The 12,145-nt window shown below is 35.5% G+C and overlaps 1 long non-coding RNA gene across 1 annotated transcript; it reads right to left on the bottom strand.

The window, feature by feature from the left end:
* Window positions 1-8,106: 8,106 nt before the first annotated feature.
* LOC117173298 lies at window positions 8,107-10,338 on the bottom strand. Its single transcript, XR_004467155.1, has 3 exons — window positions 10,052-10,338; window positions 9,622-9,727; window positions 8,107-8,280 (listed from the first exon to the last, which is right to left on the bottom strand). It is a non-coding gene; the product is annotated as an uncharacterized LOC117173298 (long non-coding RNA).
* Window positions 10,339-12,145: the final 1,807 nt, after the last annotated feature.

Raw genomic sequence — 12,145 nt, forward strand, 5'->3', positions numbered from 1 at the left:
ATGAGGTGAAAATACGGGCCAAATGCTGATGGGTTGAAGAAAACTTCTTCCACCAGAAGGTTTTGATACAATCTGGTCCCGGTGCCGAATAGTTCTTCATCCTTCTTAATACTTTTTTCACCTCCTCGGTAGTGATGGGTGGGCATTCTTTATCAGGTGTTATCAGGGCAACACATAACTCCTTGAAGGTATTCATATTTTCTGAGTCTTCGTCCAGTCTATGCTGAACTTCGTAGACTTCTCTCCAAAATACTTCGACCTCCTCTGGTTTGGGTGAGTGTTCGATAGTAACTGGAGGGTCTTGGAAGAGTCGAGATGGGTCAGATAGAAACTGTTGATTTTCTCTGAACCACCTTTCCCTCCGCTCTAGACTTCTTTTAGCGTCAGATAGTATCCGTATTCTCTCAACAATATGCTGCCTGATCTTTCTTTCGTACATTGTTTCTTGTCATTATCTTTCCTTACACTCATTCACACTTCTATCATTCCACGCACCCAGTCTGCATTCATTGCCTGGAATAAGACCTTTCCCTTTACCAGAAGCATGCCTTTCGTCAACCAAAGTTGGAATCTATTCCGAGGATATGGTATCGTTTGTATTATTTATTGTTTAAAGTATACGCCCAAATGCCAACTTGATGCGAGAATTGTATTTTACGAGTCTAAATCATGTCTAAAATAAGTAGCCAGTCGTCGAAAGCTGGATAGTCAAGTTCTAACGTCAGCCCCACCTGACTTCACAAATGTAATAGTAGTATTAGGTCAGAACTAGAACCGAAGAAAGTCATAGTTGGTTAGTGCTATGTCTTTCTGGGCCTCTAAAAATGCACCACGAAACCATTCTTGTTGTTTAGGCTTTTCTAAAATTATCGTGTAACAATTTTTGAGTTTTAGCTAGTACACAATGACAAGATGTACGTTCAATTTAGTTAATAATGGCATGTTTAGTTTGATATCAAAATTTTCTTTAAGCAGAATTGGAGCGCCGATTACGCATGTATGCATAAAGATGTAGCCCATCTTGTATCCAGAATTTCCTTGACAGATGCTGCTTCACGATAAAATGTTGCAAATTTCAAAAGATCGTAATCTGGGCGTATATTTCGTTAGCAGAATTTCAATTTTTCATTAGAAAAACCCGGAATCTATTTGTCTAGGGGTTTCAGTGTACTCCATTCTCAAAAATTCAACCTCTCCTTGACAAAGTCTTGAAGTGTTTGAGGAGCGTCGTTTCTGGCTGCAGAGTATTGTCTTGCTTCGCTCACGTATAAATGGTGTTTCTTTCCACATCAAAACAAATTTTATATTTTGAATAGATGCAAATGCAAAGTGTCCAGTTTAAAATCTTTTTTTACGCTGTTCTTGAAGAAAATGCATGACTTCTAAATGAGTGTCGTTGGAAATAGTGTTTAGCTTTTTTGTTCGCCATCCTGAACATTGAGTCCACGCTTAAGTGAGTCCATGCAAAAGAATTTCGATGCACAGCACACCAAAGTTTTGGAAGCAGGCCAATTACAGAAATTTCCATTTTTTTACGATTTAGCAGGGACCACAACGCGTTTTTGTCACCGATGTTCATATATGTTATATCGACTGCAATTGGTGAAAGACTTTCTAATAAAATTTCCAATCAATTAAAAACTTCAAAGCTCTTTTGTTGCCTCCAAATATTCTTTAGCACCACGCCAGCGCGCAGTTTTTTCACGCCTTAATGGCAGTTTGCGCGAACTGGCCTAAAATTCTTTGTTCCTGTCGATTATTCTCTTGCTGAGCAGAGTATAGCTGTGGGCTTCGAATCTTTTGGCTAGAAATTTTTTTTACACCATCAAAAATTCAAATTATTATTATTGTTAACTTAAATTAATGTTTTGCTATTTTATTATTCATGATCAAGCTTTCATCTTACCTCAGGGTATTTCATACCTTTTTTCTTAATGAAGGTTGAAAATATTAATCAAAGACGCTACATGCGAGTATGAAATTCATACTCTTTTTTATCTGTAATTATGAAGTACATAGTTTGAGGCGATACTTGTCATCGAATATCGCCGCGTGACTGATACTAGTGAATCAGAGAAGGTAACCGCATTTTGCAAAAATTAATATTTACAAAACTGGATTTTACTTATAAAAAAACGTACCATGTGTCCATTGAAATTCGATAATCTTTCGAATTATGCTAACGCGACCTCGATTTGTATTTCAACCCTCAGACCTTCCCTTGTAAATCAAAATTAATTAAATAAGTAATTTTCTCAATGGAAATGACGGCGCTGTCCCATGGGTAAATATTAGCGTAGTAGGTATTTAAATACAACCAATACAACCCTGGAACATCCGAATTTCATGTATCAGTCGCAAAATCGAAAAATTTGATACACGTATTCATTTTTTCAACATATATACTATAATAATGTTAACACATAAATATGACAGTAAAATTAATTAAATAATAGCATGAGTAACTTCAGTTATATAAATATTTATTGTTTAATTTACATTTTTAGTAGTTTCTTCGTACATCTATAATCTTAATTTTAATTTATAACTGAATAAAATATTTTTCTACGGTTGTAGGTACTTTTAGAATTTTTCAGATAGATCATTTTAATAATTTTTAATGATTCCCTAGAGCAAGAAACGTCAAGCATCAGGACAAGATAAGACTAAGCATTCTTGCCGCCTTAAATTTCATCTTGGTCTTTTCTTATAGGCTCACAGCTTACAGCTTATAGGCTTACAACTACAGCTTATACGACTTTTTTCAAATTAACGATATAAAAATTAAATATTTGGACTCGCAAAGTTTTCAAAGGTTTTACAGTTTCGCCTACAATCATCCTACAAGAGCTCTCATTATTGGTCCTTCTCAAGTGGTCGGCTGGCAAAAGGAAATGTGCACATCTGTGAAGGAAACTCAAGCCTTCAAGATTATGCCTCGAATTTTTTATTCCCTGAACTTTGGTCGCATTTTATTTCCTTGAAATTGGAGGCGTCAGGGTTTGCTTCCTTGCTTTTCTCGATTTTTGGCTCGGAATATCTCGTCTTAAACAAATTCACTAAATAATTGCATACCCCATAGTTGCGCCTTTTTTTACCAATAAAATGGTTTGTCAGGTACCGAAGCCTTGTGCTCTTTGTTATCTGTTTATACTGTTCACATAAGTGCTTTAATACAAATTATTCTTATCAAAAAATATATTCTAGTATTAATTTGAAATTACATATTATGCTAGAAGAGTTTCCAGCATTTCAAACTTGTATCGGGTTCCTTTGAGGTTTATGTGAACTTCCTCAATTTCTTTGAAATTGTGATTTTGGAAATACTGAAACCGCAAAAACTTTCGAAAATCTATCTTCTATCCTTTGTGATCTTGAGGTTAACAGCCTAGCTCTTTCATAAACAAGCACGGTGATCAAAATTCGATTTAAATGAAAAGTTCGAACACTCCATATTTTTCTGCAATTTGTGTTGATATGGTACCTATAGAGTGCAAAAATATGAAATTTAAAGAAATTCGCTGGCCACCTTTGGAATAATCGACAAAATAAGGCGTTACAGCAGAAGTAGGGGTACCCAATGTGGGACTACTATACACAAGCAGCTGAATCTTTTTTCCATGAACGAATTTTTCGACGTGTGAGGGCTCATTATATAGCTGCGCATATAGTTTATTCGTTATAAAATTAATATACATGTATAATACATATTTTTTAATACGATAATGTAATTTTTCTACTACTACATTGTACTTGATAGCTAGCTATTGCCAAATTATTAAATACATATTAGAGTCATATGTAAACGTGAAATGAAATGAAACGTATACACAGATTTACGACTTCACGATATAAAAAATGGTAATTTTTGCAATTTATCGGAATAAAATGTCACTTTATTTGAAATAAAATTATGAGTTATATTTATAAGATAATTAATGCTACTTATATCATATTATTTTCATATGAGATGACTATTAATAGTCAAGTTATATTTATAAGATAATCTGATATAAGTAGCATTAATTATCTTATAAATAGTGATATTTTATCTCGATAAATTGCAAAAATTACCTATTTCTATATTGTGAAGTCGTAAATCTGCGTAAACGGTTGATTTTATTTCACGTATACGTATTTCTCTAATATGTATTTAATAATTTGGCAATAGCTAGCTATCAAGTACAATGTAGTAGTAGAAAAATTACATGATCGTATTAGAAAATATGTATTATACATGTATAATAATTTTATAACGAATAAACTCAATGCGCAGCTATATAATGAGCCCTCACACGTCGAAAAATTCGTTCATGGTAAAAAGATTCAGCTGCTTGTGTATAGTAGTCCCACATTGGGTTCCCCTACTTCTACTGTAACGCCTTTTTTTGTCGATTATTCCAAAGGTGGCCAGCGATTTTTTTTAAATTTCATACTTTTGCACTCTATAGGTACCAGATCAACACAAATTGTAGAAAAATGTGGAGTGTTCCAACTTTTCATTTAAATCGAATTTTGATCACCGTGCATGTACATATGATGGTCGATCTCGCAGCCATCTAAATTATTTGCATCGCCCTGCATCCTCATCAGTAATCCCCCGAAAGCCAAATAGGCAGATCTGTAACAGAAACAGGATTTTTAGATCAGAAATGAACTTATACGTAGTAACACTGCTAAAAATATATTTTACTGGAAAAGCATGAGAATTATATTCTCAGCAAATGCTACGCATAATTCAATTTAAATTCAAACGGATATATTTTGCTCTATCTCATACATAAAATTTAATGGAAATGAAAATATTCTATACTTAATCCAGAATTGTAAGACATTGTAATTTATAATTTTTTCAATAGACTTATTAATCATTAGATAATAATAATTCTATTAAAAAGGATACACTAATATTACCAATCATCTTCGAGACTAGGATTTCTAAATAACTCAATATTTGAAGGTAGATCTACAATCGTCATAACTGCAGTGCCGATAGCGGTCGTGCTTATCTAAACCACACAACCAGCTAACCACACTGCCAACATGCCGATTGCCCCCGGGATTTATTTCCTGGGGAAGATATCCCTCGTTGATCCAACGGAGTCCTTTATGTTCTGTTGTATATAAAATATCAAGTAGAATCCTTTTACTTCAAAAGAGATTTTATCTACATTATGATTACATACGTTATGACATTATAGTTCAACAAACAATTCAAAATATGGAAGCCCAGTGGAACATGCATACAACCTTGCTATATGGGAACTCATGTTAGTACCCAAATTGGATCCTACATTGATACTAGTGCCAAACCTTCATGTCGAGATAGGATGCGCATCAATAAATCACAGTTGAATGAACCTTAAAATATTCTTTTTAAAATTAAAGCCAAAACCTATTTCTTTTCGCCGGTTATAAATTTATCATTAAACATCTATACTCTGTTCAGTGAGAGAATGATCGACAGCACGCAGTTTTTCAGAAAAAGTTGGAGTAAACCCTGTAAAGGGTGTGTACAACACATATTAAACAGGCATTCGAAGTTTTTTCTACTACCATAAATCTAAGAAAGATAGCCTTTTGAGAAAAAGAGAGGTCAAACACTTAAAACTTAGGTCCTTCGTAGCAGGGATTCGCTTAACAGAATGTAGAGACGTGCGCAAGATGAATATCGCGTGGTCCATTGATCACTGAAAAGCTCGATGAGGAAAGCCAGGAAGGCCTGCGTCTTATAATGTGCTTCACTGTTGCCATCCTAGAGTTCGCAGAACAAGAACCATCAGTGAGAAACGGTTAGTCGAAATTTAGGGTCAACGAGGATCTTCTCCGGTTATTCGGTGGCTTAAACATCGAGACACTGCCTCTTTTCTTAAAGCAGGATATGAGCTTGCTGCAGATGCAGACTCTTGCATATTGCGCTGCGGTCGCGTGAGCCAGAATGATGAACATGAAACTCAGATGCCAGGCTACTAACAAATATGCCCCAAGAGAAATGTCAAATTCTCCGTGGAAATTTCGATTGCAAGGCGAGATTAATCAAATAAGAGCAAAACTAGGACGATTATATAAATTTTAAAAGGACAATCCGTCGCAGATACTGATATCCACATCTAGGAGACCTTTCGCCCACATAAGATCAGTTAAAGAACATGTCCGAACCTGAACGAAGTGATTGAAGATCTTAAGCAGAGACTCATAATCCATTCAGCGCAACTGCGAAGATTTAAGAGAGCGATCCCGAGAAGGAATGACAATATGACTTTTGTGGCAGAAGAAAAAAGTTTCTATCGCAGACTTACAGATGGCAAAAACAAGATTCAAAATTATTGTGAACCACTTTGGGCCGAGCAAATGGTCAGATATTGGTCGAACATCTGAAATACTCATAGGTCAAGTCAACTGCAAACGATGTCGCTCCGTTTCGAAAATGACAGAGTTGCACGGTTGCCTGGGATGAATAGTGTGGAAAGCGCCGGGTGTGGATAGGGTGTACAACTGCTGGTACAAAAACCTAGAGGTTCTGATCCCCGCCCTTGCTGGAACCCTTTAAAACATCTTGAAGAACCCAGATCACTTGCCCTCTTTTAAGATGGAGAGCGTAACATGACGTAAAGACCATATGGCGGAATGTGAATTATGGATCTATTCATCCCATTCTCATTTCGGCTACAGGCAATGTGCACGCAAGATGCACCGAACATCTTGCACATTTAGGAGTCAGTAGGGTATTAGCAGCAGCTCAGAAGGCGGTTTTATTAAACACCTGTCGCATTGTACGAAACTTTCGTGACCATCAGGATGGGAGCGACTGAAAACCCCTGGAGTGGCTGATGGTAGCTCTAAGAAATGGTCCAGAGGTGACTGTTGTCACCTCCAACGCTAGTTGCCGCTCGTAATTGTATACCTACAACATCATCGCAGGAGGTTTCAAGTATCCTATTAAATCATTTGAATTAACTTATAACATTCTAATCTCGTCAGTCACTTAACTTAATCAGTGACTATGATGTATAACCGGGTTCACCTGAGTCAAATTTTAATAAAACATATAATAGTTTGAAACAATTAATTTTTTTCATAGGCTTAAGATGGTTACTGCCCCACATTTCGAAGGCATTTTTGGTTAGAGTTGGATTTTTAGTTTTTATAATTTAACACGGGTATGTCCCGGTATATATCAACAGTCACGGACGCATTTTTATAATGCAACCAAGTGATCTGATGAGAGCGTTGTGCCCCGACATATTGGACAAAGTCTGGTTTTTTTACCCAATCATTGACGGTTTTGGTTGCAGTGAACTAAACGATGAGGGGACCTACAGCTTAAGGTGGGTTCCGAACCACCAGAATCTCGGTAAAGGTACATAGAAAAATTTCCAGAGGTACCGGATCAGGGATTGAACCACCGACCTCTGAGGTGAAGTCCGAGCGTCTAACTAACTGAGCCACCGAGGCACAAAGAAACACATTAACGAGGCACATTAAGAAAGGGTGTTCTGTATCCAGAGACGGAAGGATTCGTCATTGTGATACAGGAAAAGGTTGTCAGCTCCAATAATTATCGCAAACACGTGTTACATCAAGACGTGGTTGACCGATGCCGATTATGTGGAAATACTAACGAATCTATCGAGCACATTATTGATGGCTGTCGCGTAATGGTTCAGAGAGAATATACGCACAGACATAATGATGTAGTGGGCATTATACATCAACAACTTGCCCTAAACCTAGAACTCTTAAAAGAATAGATGCAATTCTATAGATGCATTCCAATGCCCGTTTTAGAAAGCGAAGGCCATATCTTATATTGGGATCTTACTATCCAAACGGATTATTACATCCGGGCCAATCGACTTGACATCGTGATGGGAGAGAAAAAGGTAGAAGAGTCTATATCATCGACATTGCTTGTCCGCTTAACCAAAATTTGCAGTCAACCTATACTACCAAGATCCACAAGTAGAGCGAGTTAAGGCATGAAGTAAAGACCATATGGAGGAATGTGAATCATGCATTTATTCATACCATTGTGATTTCGGTTACAGGCAATGTGCACGCAAGATGCACTGAACATCTTGAACATTTAGGAGTCAGTAGGGTATTGGCAGCAGGTCAGAAGGCGGTTTTATTAAACACCTGTCCCATTGTAAGAAACTTTCTTGACCATCAGTAAGTGAGCGACTAAAAACCCGTGGAGTGGCAGATGATAGTTCGTAGAAAGCATCCAAAGATGACTGTTGTCACCTCCAACGCTCGTGGCCGCTCGTAATTGTATACCTACAACATCATCGCAGGAGGTTTCAAGCATCGTATTAAATTATTTGAATTAACTGATAACATTCTAATCTCATCAGTCACTTGATTTAGTCCGTGGCTATGACGTATAACCGGGTTCACCCGAGTAAAAGTTTAATAAAACATGCAATTAAAATAGCACATTATAAATAAATAATAATAAATAAAGTAAATAATAATAAGTAAAACAACAATAAGAGCCTACCTTGCACTTGACTGCAACCCAGTTAGTGAATGATGTGGTAAAAACCATGCTTTGCCCAATATGTCAAATTAGGTGCACTGCTCTTATCAAATCCTTGGATTGCATTACCAGAATGCACCTGTGACTGATGATATATACCGAGACAATCCATGCAGACTATTTAAAAATAAAAATCGAACTCATAGCAAAAAAATGTCTTCGACATATTGGGCAGTAACCATCTTAAGCAGGAGACATTACTTTATAATAATAATTAAATGAAAATTTGCATATTTTCATTTTGGAAAAGCAGATCTGATTATTATTTTGACTTACAAAATATCGCAAATGGTTAATATCAAAAGATTATCACTTTTTGATTTTCACCCATAAACAATATAAAACAAATGACAAACTTTAGTGTCAGAAATTGCTTTTATTTCTCAGTTTACTTTAAATGGAATATTAGGCACCTTTCCTCACTAGGAGCTACAAAGCAGATCCTTTTGATTTTCAATAACAATAAATTCGGTTTCTAGAAACAATCAGAGTTTTATGAAATTCTGGAAAAAATCTTCGCAGCTTATAAATCAGCACAACTCTAGCACAATTCAGTACAACTTTTGCTGTGCTTATTATTATTCTTTAATGTCAATGGAGAAAAATTTTATACATAAGTATTGAATTTAACATCTGATGATTTTTGATCAATTAATTTTTTTAATTTAAATGTAGTGTACATAGATGATTTTTTCTACAGTCAGTGTACCCGCTTCCTACCTGTTCGATATTTTTTTAATAACGAATGTTCGCAGGAAATGAGATATCGATTAATAATTTTGTGAACCTAAATAAAAACACTAACGGACGCAGGTACATTCCTAAATTTTTATATTCAAAAAAAAATTACTATATAATAAACCAAATTTGTTTAACTAAATGTATTTTGTAAGTTTACAGATTTGTCAGTAAATTAGGAATCGAGTAAGTATAGCATGGCCTTAAGGCTTAGTCTTTTACGTATTCAAATATAGTTGTTAAATTTTAATGCAGAAAATTACTAGTAGCCATAAAGTTGTAAATTAAACAGAAAAATAAAATAAAGAAAGGCAATGCTAATTATATATTCTGCTGGCCACCTTGAATTTAATCTGTCGAAGCTCATGACCCTCAATGGCCCACACCGTGAATCGGATATCTCCGAACCGATCTTCTTTTCATTCTTGCTTGTAGCTTCTCATATTGCTGAAACATAAATTTCGCAAACTTGCTGTATTTGCATATTTTTTCCTTGTCCCACTTAGAAGGTATGAAAGTTTTTTTTCGGACGGGCGTGGAATTAATTCGAATTGAATTTAAAAGGCGGATTCAAAAGAATTGAACAGGTTTTCCGGATAAGCCTCACAGTAAAAACGGTAGGATTAAATTTGTTGCAGCTAATTTCAAAATGGGGTTCAATCTCACTCGTAGTTGAGATACAAAACTATCATCGATTGATTTTGCCGTAAAATTGTAAAAACAATTGATAGTAGGTGACATTTCATACTCCAATTCCAAGGAAAATGATACCTTGTGTAGTGGTACCATTCACACTACCAAGACTAATTTTTGTTGCAGGTATACTGTGTGGTTCTGATTCATCCGGAATTGAATTTTTCCCCTGTTATGGACTTCTTTTCTCTGTTCTTTACTTCAGTCGAAAATCGAAAATAACTAGTCAGATCCGGCTTGCTTCAAAAAGACTAGGAAATCCGCGTATTTCCAACATGTGCTGTAGAAAATATCGTATTCGCCACGGGAGCAAGGCATTTCTTATCTCGCGCGATTTTTGCAGTACTCGTTCCTCGGACTCCTTTCCTCCTACGATGCATTAATATACTATTAAATGATTTAATTGATATTATTCATATTATTGATATTGGCTTAAGACAATCTGGGGGTACCGCAGCCTGGATGATCCTTTTTTTTATATTTCATTAAATATTATTAAATATTGATTATTTTAAGGAATAACTGAAGCCATTCTGGCGATTAAAGGACACTGAGAAAACTATATCGCATAAATTATATTATGTACCGTAATTCCTGCACTATATATCGTAATTATCGCACTGTAATTACTTAAAATCGTGATATCGTACATTGCAAGTTATTACATTATATACCGCATAATTGTACAATCTATAACGTAAAAATTTAAGTTTATTACGCTATCACATTGTATTTTTTCTTTTGTTATCTCGCGAGGGTTCGAGTAGTGAACAAGGGATCACAGAAAAAATTAAAGATAAGGTTTACATCGATTCCATGTGAAAGATTGACCGAAAAAAATAACCTTGCCAGATAAACTTTACATGAATCGAAAATATTTTCCGATTTTTAACGTTGCCTGGATAATCTTTCATCTTATAATCGCTCCATTTTTATTCGAGGTATACCGACAATACGACGCCAGCGCTTTCCAGCGTCGTTTAACTTAATTAAATTTGAGAGAAACGGGAATTCCCATATGTTAGTTACATTTTACGCTTTTGCAAATGGTATTAAATAAGTTCTAATTCGTTTACAATAATGGGATTTATTTCGGAGGAGATAGATCAAAAAGTACATTTTTTTTGTGTTTTCTGTTGTTGATTCTATATGTTTTACCGAAATTTGCTCACTTCAGCGCGACGCGGTCGACGAGTTCAGAATTATTTTCCTAACCTCAGTGAAACTTTCGCCAAAATATGTTTATTCATTAACCACTATTCCTAAGGACGCTGTAGCAGATGACAGCAACAAAATATAACTTCATTTTTTTCTGTGATATTAGTGCATCATAATATCGTACAAAGCTCCGGGGCCTGATTGCACGTTCTCATATTGCGTTTTCTTGCAATATAAAGGTTTTGCGATATCGTTTTCTCCGTGAAAATTGTAATATGAAAAAATCTCAAATTTTATATATTTTGCCACAAGAATTGTTTATAACAATGGCGCTACAAAAAATTCCAAATAATAGACAGTTTTGACACAAAATGTATGTAAATTTTTGGCATAAAAAGTTTATATTTACTTTCAAAAAGTAAGTTTCAACCCAAAAAATGAATTTTCAACAAAAAAAAAAAGATTTTTTTACCAAAAAAGACAAATTATAAAAAATAGACAAACTATAAAGAAAAGTATGCAACGCGCCTTCGACTTGACCTCCATGGTAGGGCTCAACAGAGTTTCTACACTATATTCCATTTAAATGTCCCCTTTAACTTAATGCAGAAGCCGCCGGTTGAGAGCCGTCCAGCTTCGAGACCGAGTCCAGCGCTGAACAATAGAAAAGGATCGCCGAGGGATCGGGCAGGCTGCGGTACCCTACGATATTCTTAAGCCTTAATATTATTCATACTATTGATATTATTCGTAATGGAAATTGGTTTCATGCACACAAAAATTAAAGTTCCATTTTTTTTTAATTTAGAGTAACTGTAAGTACAAAATACGTTAGAATTCCTTTTTAGCTGCATGGAATATGAAAAGTTTAAATCGTAACTAGGAGAAAATGAATTTTGAGAAATCAAACTTCAGACATTCCGTGAATTGACGACATGCCATGGGTATGCATGTGAGGAGACGCAGGGAGTTTACGAAGCTGCGAGGGGTGTGCGGTGCTCGCCCAGACGTGAG

This window comes from Belonocnema kinseyi, chromosome 5, assembly GCF_010883055.1.
Source record: "Belonocnema kinseyi isolate 2016_QV_RU_SX_M_011 chromosome 5, B_treatae_v1, whole genome shotgun sequence".
In the NCBI taxonomy this organism is placed as follows: domain Eukaryota; kingdom Metazoa; phylum Arthropoda; class Insecta; order Hymenoptera; family Cynipidae; genus Belonocnema; species Belonocnema kinseyi.